The sequence below is a fragment of the Macaca thibetana genome, chromosome Y, assembly GCF_024542745.1.
Source record: "Macaca thibetana thibetana isolate TM-01 chromosome Y, ASM2454274v1, whole genome shotgun sequence".
Taxonomy (NCBI): domain Eukaryota; kingdom Metazoa; phylum Chordata; class Mammalia; order Primates; family Cercopithecidae; genus Macaca; species Macaca thibetana.
Window position 1 is genome coordinate 10,289,844 of NC_065599.1, and position 20,921 is coordinate 10,310,764.

Genomic DNA, 20,921 nt, shown 5'->3' on the forward strand with positions numbered 1-20,921 from the left:
GAGGCTGAGACAGGAGAATCGCTTGAACCCAGGAGGTGGAGGTTGCAGTGAGCCGAGATCACATCACTGCTCTCCAATCTGGGAACAAAGTAAAACTCTGTCTCAAAACAGGGAGGGAGGGAGGAAGGAAGGGAGAAGGGAGGGAAGGAAAGAAGAAGGGAAGGAAGGAAGGAGGGAAGGCAGGAAGGCAGGAAGGCAGGAAGGCAGGAAGGCAGGAGTTCTAAAACTGGATTATGGTGATGTCTACGCAACCAAGTAAATTTACTAAAACTCACGGAATGATACACCTCAAAGAGGTGACTTCTATGTCACTTATATCTCTATTAACAATATTTTAAAAAACATTTAATTTTAGGTCAGGCTGAATACTTCTAAGTTAAATGAAACATCACAAGCTGACATCGGGGCAAGCAGAAGGCAAACATTTATGGCAAAGCCAAAAGAAACAAGTAACACAGAGCTTGCAAAGGGAATGACTGCCCAACCTGAATATACAATGTGTCTAAGACAACTCCAGGAAATACAGAAAGCCAAATACCAGCAAACACTGCCCAACTCAGTGGCATGGAGAGAAAGAATTTCCAATGGGATGAACATCTGGGCCAACAGAAACCCATAGAGACAAATTTATTTGTTGTCCAAATACAGAACATTGAATGGAAATGTAAATAAAACAGGAAACTAGAGAAGGCTGAACATTTACTTTTAGACAGCAAACCATGAATCTAGCCCAAACTTCCCTTACAACAAACACCACGCAGAAAAAGCAGATTAATGATCCCCAGACTTGGTCCTCTGTTGTGCCAGACACATAAAGAACATAAAATTCAAAAAGGACAATTTACTCTGTTTTCATTGCAGTTAAAGATGAACTGGGAGCCGGGCGCGGTGGCTCACACCAGTAATCCCAGCACTTCCTGGATATGAGGTAGGCGGATCACGAGGTCAGGAGATGGAGACCATCCTGGCTAACACGGTGAAACTCCGTCGCTACTAAAAATACAAACAATTAGCCGGGCACGGTGGCGGGCGCCTGTGGTCCCAGCTACTCGGGAGGCTAAGGCAGGAGAATGGCGTGAACCCGGGAGGCGGAGCTTGCAGTGAGCCGCGATCGTGCCACTGCGCTCCAGCCTGGGCCATCGATCAAGACTCTGTCTCAAACAAAAAAAAAAAAAAAAAAGGTGAACTGATAAATAATTAAAATTAAAACATACGACCTCTTGTTGCAACTACTGTTTCTAATTTTGTAATACATGTTCAGGATGTTCAAAAAATTACAAAATGTAACTAGAAACTCACTGCTGGGTAGGTATTGAGATAAAAATGAAATGTTCCCATGAGCTAATCTTATTCTACATTTAGTTTCAGTACACTAATGTAACTAAAGTTAATAATTTTGCTGACTTCAAGTTTCCAATTATAAAGCTTCACATACAATTATTCCAACTAAAATTGATTTATTTCTGCAGAAAGATGAAAGCTGCTCATTTTAACAAGCCTACTTTCCTAATGAGAAGTTACTGCTGTCATTGATATAAATTATACAGCTACTACTTCACCAATGCTATAAACTATTTGGTTTGTTTGTTTGTTTGTTTTGAAATGACTTTCGCTCCTGTAGCCCAGCCTGGAGTGCAATCACGCGATCTTAGCTCAGGACAACCTCTGCCTCCCAGGTTCAAGTGATTCTCCTGCCTCAGCCTCCCCAGGGTGGGAGTAGCTGGGGTTATAGACATGCACCACCACACCCAGCTATCTTGTATTTTTAGTAGAGATGGGGTTTCTCCATGTTGGTCAGGCTGGTCTCAAAGTCCCCACCTCAGGTGATCAGTCCACCTTGGCCCCTCAAAGTGCTGGTGTGTCAGGGATTTATTGCTTCCAGAGGCTTTTTGGTCTCACTGACTTCAAGAATGAAGCCACGGACCTTCATGGTGAGTGTTACACCTCTTGAAGCATCCAGAGTTTGTTCCTTCAGATGTTCAGATGTATCCAGTGTTTCTTCCTTCTAGTGGGTTCGTGGTCCTGCTGACTTGAGTGAAGCCACAGACCTTCATGCAGTGAGGGTTACAGCTCTTTTTTTTTTTTTTTTTTTTTTTTTTTTTTGAGACGGAGTCTCGCTCTGTCTCCCAGGCTGGAGTGCAGTGGCCGGATCTCAGCTCACTGCAAGCTCCGCCTCCCGGCTTCCCGCCATTCTCCTGCCTCAGCCTCCCGAGTAGCTGGGACTACAGGCGCCCGCCACCTCGCCCGGCTAGTTTTTTGTATTTCTTTTTAGTAGAGACGGGGTTTCACCGTGTTCGCCAGGATGGTCTCGATCTCCCGACCTCGTGATCCGCCCGTCTCGGCCTCCCAAAGTGCTGGGATTACAGGCTTGAGCCACCGCGCCCGGCCGGTTACAGCTCTTAAAGGTGGTACAGACCCAAAAAGTGAGCAGCAGCAAGATTTATTGTGAATAGCGAAGGAACAAAGCTTCGGCAGCACGGAAAGGGACCCATTGGGTTGCTGCTGCTGGCTCTGGTAGCCAGCTTTTATTCCCTTATTTGGCCCCATCCACATCCTGCTGATTGGTCCATTTTACAAAGTGCCCATTGGTCCATTTTAGAGAGTGCTGATTGCTGCATTTACAATCCTTTAGTTAGACACAGAGCACTGATTGATGCATTTTTACAGATTGCTGATTGGTGTGTTTATAATCCTCTAGCTAGACAGAAAACTTCTCCAAGTCTCCACCCAACCCAGAAGCCTAACTGGCTTCACCTCTCACTGGGATTACAGGCATGTAATCCAGCAAACTAATTTGTTTTCATAGTCTCTCTAGAAGTTAGCATATTCAGAGATTTCATGTCCCTGGAGCTATCATTTGGCCTTACTATTTATTCCCTTAAATACCTCTTGCACCTCAAACACCCAGAAACTCTACCTAGACAGCTGCCCTTCACAACAAGCACAGGAAATAAAGTCAACACTTAGGAAATAAAGTCAACTCTGGCTTCAGAGGTCAACCTGCTTAGGGTCATTATCTGAGGTACACTTCTGAGATACTACGGATGGTGATTTGGCCGGCAAATAAGCAAATGAATAATTACAAGTGTTGTCAGACAACAACAAAAGATGAGAGGATTCTAGTTCACAGCTGAAGCAATCAGTGGTTTTTCACTCACCTGCTTCCAATATGAAGTCACCTGTGTAAACCTCAAAGTATCTGGCTAAACGCAAAATACATTGTGCCATCTCTTGTCTCTTACAAGGGTGAGGCTATGGGGGCATGCAAAATATATCCCCAAATATACTCTGCATTTGCTTTACTTACACTTTATTATAACTGTCTTATGAGGGCCTAAATGCACTGGTCTCTGGAGAGTGGAGACAGGTGCATGAATTGAGATAGTTAAAAATTCTACTTTCTCTTTACAGTGAACACATAAGTATTACTATAAAGAGAAGTAACAGGTTTAAAAAAAAAAAGTAGACATGAATATTTCACTTTAGTAAAGGATGAGCATTAATCATGCTCAGCTATGAGTTATCCTGTTGGTGATAGTAGCGGCAACCCATCTGGAGCAGCGGTTTGGAAAATGCTGACTGACGCAGAGTAGGCCTGGCTGCGGTCGCACACTCTGTAGAGTCATCAGGAGCTGCGAACAGCGAGGCCTGCCCTTCTAGGCGCAGCTGCAACCACCCAGCCACAGCTGTGTACCCAGGCATACCTGTACTCTCAGGGTCCCAGGAAGGCCTTGCCCCTCCAGGCTCAGAAGTGCCTGATCATGCCGCCTGGCCTCTCCCCAATCCCAGCACCTGCTCCAATTTCAGAGCAAAGTTGAGGCCAAGCCTGAGTGCTGTTGTGACCCAGCTGGGTGTGTACATGCTTGAGGCAACACTGACATGCCTAGTCCCTGCTACCCTGGCCCCCTCCAGACTTTGGGCACTGATGAGCACAAGAAGGAGGCTGGAAGGCCAAGAGTATCTCAGTGCATGCCTGCAGGTACCCCTCAGCTTGGACAGCCTAGGCACCATGGACAGCATGTTTATGGCCATGGGAGGCAGACACGTTCCTAGGCAGGAAGGGGTGGGTCCCTAGTGAAACCTCACCTTCAAGCCAGAGATGGCCTGAAGCCTGGGGACCAGGCTGCTAGTTCAGTGTGGAGTCTGTGGCCAGAAGCAAGAGCTTATGGTGCTTTCTTTAGGCCCACCCATGGACCCCATGGATCAGTGAGCACACATTTCCTCCCTTCTGATACCATGAAAACTCCAGACTCAGCCAGACTCAGCTAGACTTCAGGATGACCTGCCTGTGGAAAGGAGTTCCCACTTTAGGTCTACTGAGAGCTGTTCTGTCGTTCAGTGAAGCTTCTCTCCACCTTGCTCTCCTACCAATTGTCTGTGTACCACAATGTTCCTGGATGTAGAACAAGAACTCAGGACGCACCAAATGGTGGGACTGAAAGAGCTGTAACACAAACAGGGCTAAAACACAGCCCTCCCTCCCTGCTTACCATGTTGCAGGCAATGAGGACAGACAAGTTGTCGACTTTCAAGATGGGCTCCCCAAGCCAGGGCTGTGATACCCTCTTTGGCTCTCTGCAGTTCCTCATGTCTCCAATCTTCTGGGTGCCACCACATTCCCCTTATCCAGATGCAGGTGCCCACAACAAAAGGCACATGTGGTACATCTGGTCTAGCCACAGCCTCACACGGAGCCAGCACCCCACATTCACAAAGACACTGTAGTGCTCTATGCTTGGCTTGTGCTACCAGCCTGCCAGGCCAAGTGGGTGGAATGAACCCAGCAGGCCTGAGCAAAACTAAGGCAGAAGACACCACCCGCCACAAAGGTTTCCCTCTGGCAAAGCAACACCCCAAGGAACCTGTGACATCAATACATACAAATCCACAAGTATTGTTCCCTGTAGGCTTTTTAATGCACTGCACCAGTGTATCAGCATCATTTCATATAACAAAGTTATACTGAAAATTCATTATTCACAAAGAAGAAAATAGATGCAAACCCCAAAAATAATACATAAAAACAAAAACTGATATGTCAGTCCTCTCAGTTAAACTAAAAGTTAAACAAACTAAAAATCTGATATGGAAACCTAGAACTACTTGAAGTTGGTTGGCATTTAGCCTGATGAAAACCAAATCTTCAGCTATTCTCAGCAAATGAACTCAGCCAAAAGACCTTAAGTCACCTCCACAACCCATAATGTGGTCTGAGTCCTGTGTATAATTTCTACATTTATTCACTCTGTAACAACAGTAAGGTAGCAGCAACCAAATGACAATTTTCTCAACCACCACAACAAAAATACCCACAAGTTTCTCTACCTGTTGTCATATGGTCTATGATAATTTCTGTCATGTAATGGACAAAAGAGATTAATCATTCTCATTTTCACCAGCTTCTGAGCTAGGTGCACCTCAAAGGTTGCCTCTTCTAGTTAGGATTTTTGAAGTAGCCTAATAAACATCACTGGAAGTAGCTGAAATTGGCATAGAATCACCAGTGTGTTTTGGTGAAACAAAGCAAGCCGAATGTGACTTTTTTTCCAAAATCAAAATGGGAATTAAACCAAATCATGTCTCCCAGACTGATGTGCAACTGACAGAACTTGGCAATTGCCATTTTCAAGTTTATAATTTTGAATCCCTGAGTTTTTATCCACATGGAGCTAGCATTACAGTTGTATAGGATGAGAATGCATGATAAGATTCTGTTGAAAGGCCGGGCGCGGTAGCCCACACCCGTAATCCCAGCACTTTGGGAGGCCGAGGCGCACGGATCACAAGGTCAGGTGATCGAGACCACAGTGAAACCCCATCTCTACTAAAAATACAAAAAAACTAGCCAGGCGCTGTGGTGGGTGCCTGTAGTCCCAGCTACTCAGGAGGCTGAGGCGGGAGAATGGCGTGAACCCGGGAGGCGGAGGTTGCAGTGAGCTGAGATTGCACCACTGCACTCCAGCCTGGGGGCAGAACAAGACTTCGTCTCCAAAAAAAAAAAAAAAAAAGATTCTGTTGAAAGAAGATCTGAAGGCAAGGAACCAAAATTATTCCAACCCCCAAAGGAACTAAATGGCAGGGACTTCAATTCCCTATTCACCTGCTTTTAGAAAATACAATCAAAAACTGTGAAGTCACCTGGACTTTTATGGCAGCCGGGAATTACGTTTGCATACTGGCACTACCAATTTTTGCAAGGCAGATTTTGGTGACAGATCTCCACTTAACTTTCTTTTCTTTTTTTTTTCTTTTTTTTTTTTTCTTTTTTTTTTTTTTTGAGACAGAATCTCTCTCTATCGCCAAGGCTGGAGCACAGTGGCACGACCTTGGCTCACTGCAAGCCTCACCTCCTGGGTTCACGCCACTCTCCTGCCTCAGCCTTGTGAGTAGCTGGCCACCACAACCAGCTAATCTTTTGTAATTTTAGTAGAGACGAGGTTTCACCATGTTAGCCAGGATGGTCTTGATCTCCTGACCTTGTGATACACCCACCTCAGCCTCCCAAAAAGTGCTGGGATTATAGGCATGAGCCACTGCACCTGACCCAACTTCACTTCTCATCTTCCCATGGATGACAAGATATAGGAACAACTAAAGGAGCATAAGTGTCCAGGTTCACACTGAGTATCACCTACAGTGCACCAGAAATGGAAATCACAGCTCAGTTCTGCTGAATTTTTCTTCAGTTCTTAAAATGAGTTTAGATGGTACCACTATATTAAAGGATTTGTTGGCCAAGTGTGGCAGCTCACACTTGTAATGTCAGCACTTCAGGAGGCCAAAGCAGGAGGCCTGTTTGAGTTCAGGGGTTCAAGTCTAACCTAGGCAATACAGCAAGACCTCTCTCTACAAAAATTGAGAATTTTTTTTTTTAAAGCAGGGCATAGTGGCATTCATATGTGGTCTCAGCTACTTGGGAGGCTGAAGGAGTGGATCAGCTGAGCCCTGGAAGTTGAGGCCACAATGAACTGTGATTACCCCACTGCACTTCAGCCTGAGTGACAGGGCCTGTCTCTAAAACTAGATAAGTAAATGGTCTGTTATAGGCCCAGCGCAGTGGCTCATGCCAGTAATCCCAGTACTCTGGGAGGCTGAGGTGGGTGAATCATGAGGTCAAGAGATTGAGACCATCCTGGCTAACATAGTGAAACCCTGTCTCTACTAAAAACACAAAAGATTAGCCAGATGTTGTGGTGGGCGCCTGTAGTCCCAGCTACTCAGGAGGCTGAGGCAGGAGAATGGCGTGAACCTGGACAGGAAAACTTACAGTGAGCTGAGATCCGAGATCACGCCACTGCGGTCCAGCCTGGGCGACAGAGCTAGACTCTGTCTCAAAAAAATAAATAAATAAACAATAAAAATAAATAAACGGTTTGTCATTACGGATGTAAGAAATAAAATGCCACCACATATATATGTAAACTTCTTCTTCTCCAAATTTCCATCTATCAGGCAATTCAGCCAAGCAAAAATGCTTGCAGCATTGAACAATACTGCACGTTCACAGATGGGCATAGTGACTCACACCTGTAATCTAGTACTCCAGGAGGCCAAGGCAGGCAGATCACCTGAGGTCAGATGTTCGAGACGAGACTAGCCAGCATGGTGAAACCCCACCTCTACTAAAAATATAAAAATTACCCAGGCATGGTGGCACATGCCTGTAATCTCAGCTATTCAGGAGGCTGAGACAGGAGAATTGCTTGAACCCAGAAGGTGGAGGCTGCAGTGAGCTGAGATCACACCATTGCCCTCCAAGTGACAGAGTGAGACTCCATCTCAAAAAAAGAATACTGCACATTCACACAGACTCTAACAACAGGCAGATCCCTAATTGGAATCAGTGAAGCTACCCAAAAGGGAACATGTATCCTTCTTGCTCCAACATGATGGTGCTAGGGATACAGTTCCCAGCAGACATGAAGGAAGGTTTCAGCATCTTGAAGAGCTGGCTAGGAAAGTTACCAAGCCAGGGAGAGCCTCACCTTCTCCCTCCTCTGGTATTCTAGCCTAAGCAGGTGTTCCTGAAAGGAAAGAGCCCTGTGCAGGCTATCTGGGGTCATAATCTCAGTTCCAGGCTCAAAAGAAACAAGCAGAAAAACTCTCATATTTTCTTTAAAGCATTCTGGCTACGGCCACCATGATAGGAAAAATGAGAGGAATTTAAGGCAGACACCCAGGTCAAGAATAAACACTGTTGGAAGCCGAAAGTCTGAGGGTTGTGACGAACTCAGCATTCTACTGGAGGCTGTATGATCAAACAGCAAACTGTTTATCATGAATGCAGGATGTGAGCAAACTCGTATCTGCACCTGCCACCAGAAGGTTTGCTGAGGACAGTCACTCCCTGGCACCAGGCTCGCTGAAGTTATCTACTGGAACATCTGGAGACTACTGTTCAGAGAATGTAGTCATGCAGGCCTGCACTAAGTCAAGCAGCTGATCACAACCACCCCCTTCTCTGTATCTCCTTTACTCAATAAATATGAAGGGCTCTAGAAAGTCAGTACCCTTGTTCAGTAGAAGCCAGGAGCCCCGACCCCTTCTTCCAAATATACTCTTCTGTCTTTGTCTTTATTCCCGCATCCCCCTTTGTTACAGTCCAGCAATGTCCACGGCAAAACAGTGTGAGTTTTGCTGTAAGCATTGCTTGTGCTTCTTTCACAGGATCTCCTAGGACTGGAAAATTGCCACACTCCCAAGAATCACTCAGAGGCACCCTGCAGCACAAAGCGCCTTCTGACTTGCTGTGCATTCCTCAACTAAAATGCGTAACTAACTTACCAATGTTTACCAAAATACTGCTTATTTTAATCATGTAAAACTGCTCCTCTAAGCACAGGACATAAACAACTGTAAGTTTATCCCAATGTTTAGTTAACATAAAATCATCGTCCTTAACCAGTCTGAAAAACACACGGCCTCCCAGACCTTGAAATCCAAATTTTCACACCTGGGAGGGAGAGGGAGGCTTGAGGCCACTCTTTCAGCCCTTTAACTCTACATGGGAAGACAGGCACATATTCTGTGACTTCACACCACCATTTCAGGCAGGACAAAAGACACCGAAATACCAGAACAACGATTATTCTAGAAAACGTCACTTCATATGAGATCACAGAAAGCAACATTACGGCCCAAAGTAAAATACAGGTTAGCAGCTTCACAGCTCAGAGGTAGCAATCCATTTTATTTCTAAAATAAACAAAGGCAAAAACAACTTGATATTTGTAGTCTATTTTATATTCATATGATTAACGCACTGGGAAAACAGCAAAGGTTCTTCATGAACATACGTCTTGTTTTTGAAACTACAGTCATGACTACAAGCTTCTGATACATTTTGCTTGTGAGATGTATTTTGGTAAGACTGTGCAAAAAGGTGAGGATAACACTTTCTAAAGGGGACATCAAAAAAGATCCTCCATGTCAACCAATGAGAAAGCAAGAACTGGTACAGAAAAAAAGCAAAGCTTTAACAGCCTCAACAACATACCTGACTTTTTCACTGTGGTTTCTTACACACATTAAGAACCTAAGCTGTTCTTTTCCTTTCTTTTGATATTGCCTGAGGTGTGCAAAGGCATAAAGTTCATGTGTCATCAGAAAGAGGAGTCAAGGATGGTACTGAAGACTGGAGAGATTCACCTAAGGCATTCTACCATGTGTTACAGAACATGGGATCCCTAAGACTTGCAGAACAAGTAATTACAGCAACGGTGTTTTGACAGGAGGGCTGCTTTACAGAGTGAGCAGCAGATATGGAATGTAGATTCTGTAGACAAAAGACCAGAGGAAGGTTGTTTCCCAGGGCAAGGGAACATAAAGAGTAAGGGAGTCTGGCCTTGAAAGCAGGTAACAAAGGACAAGGAAAGTTAAACAAGTTAACCCTTTGAAGAAGAATGTCTTACTGTATTTAACAGGCCATAAGGTTGTCTCTGTAAGACCTATAGGCAGATGCCCCATGTTTGGGGCTGGGGCCGGAGAGACTGCAGAGAAACATGCTGTGGAGGATAGCACCATGGGCATCTCTGGGCTGAGGGGAGTGTTCTCTCTCCTGATTATGACACCTATCTGATGCATGTGTTAAAACACATAAAGCTATACAACCAAAGAGCCAATTTTACCATACAGTAATTTAAAAAATAACAGTATACAGATATGGTCCTAAAATTTATGAGGGAGGGAAGGTCAGCCACGGTAGCTCACGCCTGTAATCCCAGCACTTTGGGAGGCAGAGGCAGGTGGATCACGAGGTCAGGAGTCAGAAACCAGTCTGATCAACATGGTGAAACCCCGTCTCTACTGAAAATACAAAAATTAGCCAGGCGTGGTGGCACATGTCTGTAATCCCAGCTACACAGGAGGCTGAGGCAGGAGAACTGCTTGAATCCAGGAGGTGGAGGTTGCAGCGTGCCACTGCACTCCAGCCTGAGCCACAGAACGAGACTCTGTCTTTAAAAAAAAAAAAAAGAGGGAAAAGAAAACGTTAACGGAAAAAAAAAAAAAAAGCAAGCAAGTTACTAGACATCCTAAATGATAAAGATACCTTTCCAGACCCAATTCAAAACTTCGGAAAACAGGAAAATATAAGCATATTGGGCTCCAAGCATTATAATTCTATCTGCTTCAGCGGAGTATCGTTCCTCACACCTGCAGTCTTAGCACTTTGTGTAGTCAAACAAAGAGGATGGATCACTTGAGTCCAAGATTTTGAGACCACCCTGGCAATGTAGATGACTCCTTCTCTACCAAAAATTAAAAAACAAAAATAAAAAAACGCAAGTATGGAGGTACAGACCTGTAGTACCAGCTGCTCCGGAGGCTGAGGTGGGGGACCTGTTTGAGCCCAGGAGGCCAAGGTTGCACTAAGCTGAGATCGCACCACTGCACTTCAACCTGTGCAATAGAGTGAGACCATCTCAAGAAAGGATAAGTAAAAATTCAAAATACATGAAAATACAGTTCTAGCTCATTTAATACAAGAAGCCTGGGAAATCTTTCTCCCCACATCCCCCACTCCACACACCTTCTGTCTCAATGAGAATACTAATGCTACAGAAGCTCACTGATGTGCTCAAAGATGCACACAGTGCATGGCACTGTGGCTGCAAATGAGGTTTCCAACATGGCTGTCCCCAGCCCCTAGGTCCAGCTGGAACACAGAATTCCTGAAAACAGGCATGACTCAGGGCAGCTCTGGAGCTCACTTGGACATGGGGACCAGGGGCTGGCTCAGGATGAAACATGCCACAGCAGAACCTCACTTTAGACCCCTTTTTCCTATAGACACCTGGAAGAGGGCCTCCACAAAGTATAATACAGGTCCATACCCAGCTGTCCCACCCTGTCTCACTTCAACATTTGTAGGAAGAGAATGAGATGAAGGCGGCACACTAAGTTGACTCCTTCTGAGATTTCTAGTGATCCTACACCACTCACAATTCACTGAGCAGAGAAACCTTGTGCCACTTGTTCGTAACCAACTCCAAAGTACCAAGGAGTTCACCCTCCTTGTAAGAAAGACCTAGTACATCTGTGATGACATCAATACAACCAAAAGGAAGGGGCTGAGAAACATGCACTAAGGGAGTACTTGAATGTAGGGCTCCAGGAGACCTGTGCTGAAATAGAGCTTGGACAGCTAGCAATGACCCCCACTCCTGCCCCACCGCCCACTGCAAAACCCTCTGACCTCATTTGTGATCATTCTGCAAAATCCACTTCCTACCTCCTCCTTCCCTTTCTCCTGTAAGCATCTAAAACTCTTACTGTACTGATCAGCAGCTGTGATTTATTTCCTAATATATCGCCCTAAAATTTGTGTGTCTTGACAACTACAGAAATTGAAGTTAATTTTTCCTTGGCATCCACCTTCCCATCTCCCCAACAGGCCTTGACCAAAACAGGATTAAACAGTTCAGTGCTCCCCAGCCTTTTTAGCACAAAGGACCACTTTCATGAAAGACACTTTTCCATGGGGTGGGGATGGAGGATGATTTCAGGATGAAACTGTTCCACCTCAGATCATCAGGAATTAGGTTTTCATAAGGAGCACAATGCCTAAATCCCCTGCATGTGCAGTTCACAACATGGTTCTCACTCCTATCAGAATCCAATGCTACTGTTGATCTGACAGGAAGTAAATCTCAAATGGCAATGCTCACTCACCTGCCACTCACCTCCTGCAGGTTCCTAAGAGGACACAGACCTGTACTGGTCTGAGGCCCAAGGCTGGGGACTGTTGCTAAAGTTGACTATACAATTCAGGGTTTCTCCTTGGCACTGTTGGCACTCAGGGCCAGACCATTCTCTGCGGTGGAGCTGTCCTGTGCACACAGGGTACTGTGCAGCATCCCAGGGGTGCACCCACAAGATGCCAGGAGCTCCCCCTACCTTTTCCAGCTGTGGGAGCCCAAAAATATCTCCAGACTTTAGCAAATGCCCCCTTCAAAAGCAAAGGACCAAAGCATGCCAAATAAGAGCCACTGGTTGGCTGCTACATTCCAGAACTCAGTGTGAAAACATCATTCCAATAAGCAAGCATGTTGTCTACCTTCATTTTTCTTCTTCCATTTATTTATTCATTTATTCATTCATTCATTCGTTTATATATTTTTGAGAAAGCATTTCACTCTCATTGCCCATGCTGGGGTGCAATGCCATGACCTCAGGTCACTGCAACCTCCACCTCCCAAGTGATTGATTTTACCTCAGCCTCCTAACTAGGATTATGGGCATGTGTCACCATGCCCAGCTAATTTTTGTATTTTTAGTAAAGGTGGGATTTCACCATGTTGGCCAGACTGGTCTCAAACTTCTGACTTCACATGATCTACCCAACTACTCACCCTCCCAAAGTGCGGTGAGTTTTTCTGGGTGAGGGAGATAGGGTCTCACTGTCACCAGGCTGGAGTGCATTGGTGTGATCTCGGCTTACTGCAATCTCTGCCTCTCAGTAGGCTCAAGCAATTCTCATGTCTCAGTCTGCCAAGCAGCTGAGATTACAGGCATCCGCAACCACAACCCATTAATTTTTGTATTTTTAGTAGGGACACGACTTCTCTATGTTGGTAAGGCTGGTCTCGAACTCCTGGCCTCAAGTGATTTGCCCTTATCAGCCTCTCAAAGTGCTGAGATTATGGGCATAAGTCACCACACCCAGCCTCTACTTTCATTTCTAAGTCTTCCCTTTTTTCTGAACACATAGTGTAGCATGCCCCAAGTTGAACTCTCTCATTCCATCAGCCAAGAACAGACATAGGCAAAAGGAAACAGTACCCATCTTCTTGTGAAAACTCAGTATACTCTTTCTTCCATCATCTTTACTTTAAATTTCCTCCAGTTCCATCTGCTTTCCTCCAATTGCATCTGTAACAGCTTCCAAGTCACTACTGCAACATTCAGGCATGCAGTGGATTCTCCATAAATATTTGATGGTGATGATTGCAAAGGGGCGCATTCTTTAACGGCTGCATTTCTCCACTGGAAATCTGAACCTCCTTTTATCAACCTAGGCTCTCTTTGCCCTTCAGACACACGTGGAGTTCTTCAGCTCTTTCCCACATCCAGCTTTTCTTTTGGTTCTGGTGGGTTTGCCAGGCTGGCCAGTGTGATCCCTTTGGTCAAGTCCCACAGAAAGGGTGGCCAGGAGTGTAGCAGGCAAGACCTAAGGGGAAAAACTTGAGTCCCATCTCTAGCTCAAGACATCAATTACTTCCTTCACACTAAAAAATAGTTATGGGGGAAAAAAGCTTTCCTTTCCAATTAGAAAAAAAGTTTACCATATGCCTTTTAGTGGTGCTTCCTGTCTGGAACTGATTTTTTTCAATGTATGCAGCGGTGAAAGATTAACAACTTCTCAGGATGTAACATACCAGGATTTTTTGTTTTTCCCAAGTGGAGAAAAAGGCAAATGGAAGGCATCAGGAAAGCAGCACAATGATGGTCTTGCCTCACTGCGCAGAGACGCTGTGATGATGAGCCAGGCGGGGAGATTCAGGGCAAAACACCAGAATCTGGACTCCCAGCAGAAAACTGGAAAGGGGCCAGGTCCAGGTTCTAGTGGAAGTGTTCTCCTATCCAGCAGGAGTGGAGCAGAGAATCTGAATTCCTGACACTCAGGATCTGCTGGAGATGACCTCCCTTGGCCGGGAACATTTTTCTGCCTCTGGAGAACATCAGCCACCCAGGTTTCCAAGTGCTTTCAACCAAAGGCTGACAGGAGGTGACACCAGAGTCCTGACAAGAGAGACACCAAAAAAAGAACAAATGGCAGGGGAGTTAATCTGGGAATTCACCTCTCTAAAAAACATAGAATTCACTTTCTCCCCATCCTCATTTACAAATAAAATTTCTCATTCATTGCCATAAAAAATACAAAGAACCAGACAAATGACATATCTACCAAGTAAGAAAAATAACATCCTGACTCAAGACTGCTGTGCAGAAAACAGCTAACAGTCGTGATTCGACGTTTTTAAAATACTGGACTACTGGAAAGTCTCATCTTGTTGGAAACAATTATTAGCTTTTTAATACAAAAGACTTTCATCTCAAAATACTTAACCTCGATACTTAGGCCTTAAACTTAACGAAGGGGAAGGGAAAGCCCAAGGTATCCAGAGTATGTGAGGATCTCAAAATAACAGATATGGCACTACAGTACCCTGGCATAGGACTGTTACTGACAGAAGCACCTTTGATTTTACTTATGCCTTCCACCTACACCATCCTGAGGAATATTTACCACAATCTGCTTAGGTTGGCAACATGGCGATTGGCAGTGTCATTTTTTAAGATGGGGAAAGTGAGACACAGAGCAGCTAAATGTATTGCCCAAAATTCTACACTCAGTGAGGGACTCAGGCTTGGAGTTCTGTTTTTTAAATCAAAATTGGACCAAACCGCCTCAGTTTAAAACTAGAGGTCGTCAGCTTCACGTTAAGAACCCATTTGCTGAAATTGTTTTCCTGGCCAAATCACTGGCTGAAATGAGTCATTTTTTTAAAAAGACAAGCCCACCTGTGAGTTAAATTTTATTGACTTCACATCTTCCTCCACAAAAAGCACAACTCTCTTGACTGCTGTTTTTTGGTTGTTGTTGTTTTGGGGTTTTTATTTTGTTTTTTGAGACAGAGTCTCACCTTGTGCCCCAAGCTGGAGTACACTGGCACCATCTCGGCTCAATGCAACCTCTCCACCTCCTGGGTTCAAGCAGTTCTCACACCTCAGCCTTCCAAGTAGCTGGAATGCGCCACCACACCCAGCTAATGTTTGTATTTTTTTAATAGAGAACGTGTTTTCACCATGTTGGCCAGGCTGGTCTTGAACTTTCCACCTCAGCCTCCCAAAATGCTGGATTACAGGCATGAACCACCTCACCTAGGTATGACTACTGTTTTGGGTTTTGTTTTATTTTGTTTTTGAAACAGATTCTTCCTCTGTTATTCAGGATGGAGTGCAGATGTGTGCTCACCATAGCCCAGAACTCCTGGGATCAAGAAATCTTTCAACTTCAGCCTCTTGAGCAGCTGGGATTATAGACTCACACTACAATGCCCAGTTAATTTTTAAAATATTCTTAGTAGAGATGAGGTCTCAAACTCCTGGCCTCAAGGCTTCTTCCCTGCTTGGCGTCCCAAAGTGCTAATATTACGGGCATGAACCACCATACCTGGCCAACAGTTTTCTTTATTAAGGTTTCACTGCAGTAACTACAGAGTAACATACTCCAACAGAACTTTCTGCAATTTCCTGCTATCCAATATGACTGCGCATGACTGTCCAGTATGGTGGCCACCTAACCTTATGCAGCCTCAGAGTACATGAAGTACGTACGGCTAGTGCTACTGATAAAACAGAATTGTTGCTTTCAATTAAGTCTGAATAGTCACATGTGGCAACTGGCTACTATATGCAATGACAAAGCTACAGAAGAAACCACCTGATTCACTGACTTTCTGGGAGTCTGTTGATACATCTACATATACACACACACACACACACACACGTATTTCCATAATCATAGAGTCTCCTGTGAGTGTGTGTATAATTTATAGATTTTTGTTTCCCAGTGGGAAGATCCACACTAGACAGAAAGGCATAATAAACACCAAGCTTAAGAGCTGGACTTTGAGGAATTCTAGTTCTGTTTTTTAAATTTACACATGAAAAATATGCTTAGAAAAGTTGTGGGAGTTCAAAGTTACATAACTGCTCAAGGGTAAAGCAAACATGGTGGGCACTTTCACAACTTAAGGACAAATGGAGACAAAGGTAGCTTTTCTAGCCAAACATACCTAGGTCAATGGAACCTGCCATTGTGGAGATTAACTCAGGGGCTCTAATCACCACTTTGTCAGCTCCTGAGAGTGGTATACAGCCTCTTAAAAAGCTCTGTGAGAGAGACTCATGGTGCCATCTCACAGATGAGAAAACCAAGCCTCCACTAGACAAAACAGATTCGAAACCAAATACATTCCAAAGTCCCACACCATAATATATCTCTATGCAGTCCATTAAAACGCCCAAACTTTCCAGAGCAGTTAGAAGATTTGTGTATCTACATGTGAAATGTAAAGGGAGACAGTTATAATTACTGGACTGATCAGCCTTGGGTGAAAGAAGACTAAGAACAGCTAAAAACTCTTCCCACGAAGGATCCTAGTAGCACACACTCTGTAGTTGGAGACCAGGGCATACCCTAGCCTACCCCCAATCCAAAGTCCCCAAACAGGGCTTTGCTTTGTTCATGGTGTGCCCTGGGCCCAGCACAGTACCTAGCACCTAGCAGTAGGCTGATGTATTTTTTAATGAACTGTTACCTTAAAAGGCAAAAAAATATCTTCTAACTAAAATTCAAGATTATGTTGTACAGAACCAATGGTACTGCAAAATTGTAATCATTCACTTCTTTTTTTTTTTTTTTTTTTTGAGACGGAGTCTCGCTCTGTCACCCAGGCTGGAGTGCAGTGGCCCGATCTCAGCTCACTGCAAGCTCCGCCTCCCGGGTTTACGCCATTCTCCTGCCTCAGCCTCCCGAGTAGCTGGGACTACAGGCGCCCGCCACCTCGGCCGTCTAAGTTTTTGTATTTTTAGTAGAGACGGGGTTTCACTGTGTTAGCCAGAGTGGTCTCGATCTCCTGACCTCATGATCCGCCCGTCTCGGCCTCCCAAAGTGCTGGGATGACAGGCTTGAGCCATCGCGCCCGGCCATCATTCATTTCTAACTGTGTCTACAGTAAAGTTATTTTTGCACACAGGTTCCTCTTTTTTTTTTTTTTTGGAGGTGGAGTCTCACTTTGTCGCCCAGGCTACAGTGCAATGGCATGATCTCAGCTCACTGCAACCTCCGCCTCTTGGGTTCAAGAGATTCTCCCCTCTGGGCCTCCCGAGTAGCTGGGATTACAGGCATCTGCCATCACCCCGGCTAATTCTTGTATTTTCAGTAGAGATGGAGTTTCAGCATGTTGGCCATTCTGGTCTTGAACACCTGATCTCAAGTGATCACTCACTAGCACTGCCAAAGTGCTGGGATTACAGGCCTTAGCCACCGCGCCTGGTCCAGTTTCCTCTTTAAAACTGCCAGCACAGGACAGGACTCCTCTGAGCCCAGTAAAGGGGCCAAATGCCTTGGGGCGGGTGGTGAGGCAGCAAGGGTGGCAGAACTACACCACAAATTTCCATTTTTGACCTACAGGTGTGTGTTCTACTACGGCCTGCAATCGCCTTAAGGGCCCCTTTTAATAAACAGATCCAGTGATGAACAACTTTTGTTGTGTCAGTTACCCAGCTCGGCGGCGTTCCACAAAAATCTGTGGCATATGTGAGACATGACTACTCTTTAAAATAAATGAGTCATACTCAACATTTTTCTATATTTTATTTTTCCTAACTGCCCCTTTTCTAGGAAGGACTTCTAAACTTTCCATAAAAACCACTTCCTATACTGAGGCCACCGTCTGGGACATTAGCAGTGAGGTGGCTGGCCTCCTCTCCGCCTCCTAGTGTGGAGTCCTGCCCCTCGCCTTACAGGCTGAACCGGGGATTCTTGCCTGTCAGCAGAGGAAAACACCCAGAAAGCAGGTCAAGCCACTCTTGACCATGCAAAACAGTTGCAAATAAAACAGGCTGGGATTTTGTTTCTCACTAAGTTTTACTCCAGATCACCACCGACTCGAAAATAATCACATTGGTCCCTACCTGTGTGGAATTTTAGACTCACGTAGCTGGCTGCAGGAACATGAGGCCGTGCAGTGAGTGAGCCCTAGCCTCTGGCATGACCGCGCATAGACGACGCACGTGAAGTCCAGCCCTAGTCCAGCGCCGGCGGGACTCCAACGACCCAGAGTTGTCACATATCCGGACATCACTGACTCCCGAAGGCACACGCCTCGCCCACTCCGTGAGGAAAGGTCCCCCTGGGAAGCAAGACCGGGCCCAGGATCTGCTAGACGGCGACTCGCCAGAGCCGAGGTTTAACAAGTCTGCGCTCTCCCGTGGGGGCGCTTTGCAGACCCAGACAGAGCGGGCTGGGGCGGGGGGTGCCCCCAGGCCCGACAGAGCGGTGGGGCCGGACTAGGAGGGGAACTCCCGACCTCTTTGACAGTTTTTGTCTGGGGGTGGCGGTGGAGGTGAGCCTCCCAGCCTCCTCTCCAGTTCCAACACCCGAGCTCCTGGCTTTTACACCAGTCTGTTCCTAAGCATTTCTGGCTCTTTGTGGGAGGTGTTTTGCAAAGGGGGAGCGTCTGCCTATCCCCTTTTTGGAGGTGGGGAATCTGCTCAGAAACCGAGCAGGCGCCGCGGGGCCCTAGCCGCCCAGCCCGCCGGTCGCCCCGCTCTGCGCAACTGCGCCTTCCTCCCAGGTCGGGGCAGGCCGGCCCGAGTCCGGTGGATGAAAGGGACTCCCCTTCACCACGGCGAGAAAAATCCCACCACCTGCCCCTTCCGCCCACCAGCGGTAGCGCTGGGCCCAGCAAACCCCAAGAGCGGCAGACGAAGCGGCACCAGGAAAGAAGCCAAGTACTTCCATTTTCCTAAACTTACCAGCCCCTCCCCTTCCCCAGACAAAGGAGTCTCTCCCGCCAACCTCCGTCCCCTCCCCACACGGCGGGCAAGCACTTTAGGGGAGCGGCCACCTCCGAGTATTGTTGAGTCCAGGCAGCGCTCCGCACCCCAGTCCGAGCGCCGCCGGAACAGTTGGGGACCTGCGTCTCCAGGAATTCGGGCAAGCGGACCCTCTGGACGGCCCAAGCCGCCTGCTGGACCCCAAGGAGTCAGGGCAGTACGCAGAAGTTTGCGACCTGCGCCCGGTCCACGGAACGCAGAGCACTCACCTCGTCGCTAGCACGGCAACTTGTGGCGGCGGCGGCGGGTACCTGGTCGCACTATGTATCTCCCTCAGGCCGTCAGCTTTCGAGGCCCAGCAGTGCGGCTGCCGAAAAGAGCCCGTCGCACCGGCCGGGAAGAGCCCGGCGCCCCGGAGCAGCAGCGCGCCGCCCCTGGGCCGCCTCCGCCCCCCCGCCGCGGAGTCCGGGAAACGTCGCGGTTGCTGGAAAGTTTCGGTAGCAAATGGCGACCGGAGAGCACTGCGGTGACGATGGCGGCAGCGGGGCGGGGGCGTTGGCCGCTCCTCGCTCTAGAGCGCAAGCTGCGGGCGCTGGAGCCGGCGCGGTGGCTGCAGCGAAATAGGGCGGCACTGCACGGCGGCGGGAGGGACTGACACTGGCAGTGACCACCGCTGGGAGGGGCCGCTAGCACGCAAATGCTGGCCCGGAGGACTGTGAGCGGGACGGCCCCCGCTAGCCACGGCCGGCCACTCCTCAACGGCCGGCCGTGGGATACCCGCGTCCCACCAGCCCCCGCCCCAGCTCCGGCGCCTTAGTGGTTTAGATCAGGAAACAGCCCCTCCTCCAAGGAGAATCGGGAACTGCGAACCTGCCCCTCCCCTATGCCGAGGGTGGGTGAGGGGAACCTGGACCGCTGCTAAACTGTTGCCCTCCCCCAGCTGAAAAAGGAAGCCGCCCGGCCGCCCCCTGGCACCTGACCGAGGGTGTACCTCCCTCAAAATCGTTGTCTTAGAAGACAGCCCCAGTTGTCATTTCCCCACCTCGAAAAAAGGGACAGTCCCCTCTTTGCAAAACACCTCCCACAAAGAACCAGAAATGCTTAGGGACAAACTGGCGTAAAAGCCAGGAGCTCGGGTATGGGAATTAGAGAGGAGGCTAAGAGGCTCACCTCCACCGTCACCCTCAGGCTTCAGCCCTCGAGCATTAGCAAAGTGCGTTATGTTGCCAATGTTTACATGGCCTGGCCTTCGTGCACTCAAGTCTCCAGCGCTCCTTCTTCGCCTCGCGGCCTTAATTCAGTTAAACAGATTTCCACTCCTCCTCCCCACCACCTCTGGGGCCTGCTGTGTTGAATATTTTTAAACAAGTTTTCCCCTCCCTTTAATATATAATGAGCTTCGTGCTGAGATCCCAGTACACTCAGCAATTTATAACCTCACTTTCTTCTCGCGCACTAGACTATCTGTTGCTCAAGCTGTGGGGGAACGGGAACCCGAGATGACTTTTTAAGGTTCGATCCTCCAACCAAAAAAGCAGACCTAAAAACTACCCTGCGAAATAGTGCTGTAAAACCTCAATGATACAAAACCACGGTTGCTACACCATCGTTAGAGCACATCGGTAAGAAAATACATACACAGTCTCCATAATTGTGAATCAGCAGAATAGTGCCTTATTATGTCTTATTATCAGCTGCCATTCAGAGGTCTCCAGAAAGACTTGGGGCCTTCCATTGAGCCTGCCCTTCGTTGCTCCCAGGCTACCTGGGCTTGTGTAGACTGATGCTGAGGTATTGCATGCAATGGAAAAACTAAGGGTGCAATAGAAAACCCAACGGAGCTCATGATGCAA

General features: G+C 47.0%; 1 protein-coding gene across 1 annotated transcript in view; it reads right to left on the reverse strand.

Moving 5' to 3' along the window:
• TBL1Y (transducin beta like 1 Y-linked) overlaps positions 1 to 19,475 on the reverse strand; it is a 231,985-nt gene extending 212,510 nt beyond the window's left edge. Inside the window, exon 1 of the mRNA XM_050777731.1 lies at positions 19,338 to 19,475. The gene's annotated coding sequence lies outside the window, so the exon portion shown is untranslated. The remainder of the gene's footprint in view (positions 1 to 19,337) is intronic.
• Between the last annotated feature and the right edge of the window lie 1,446 nt (positions 19,476 to 20,921).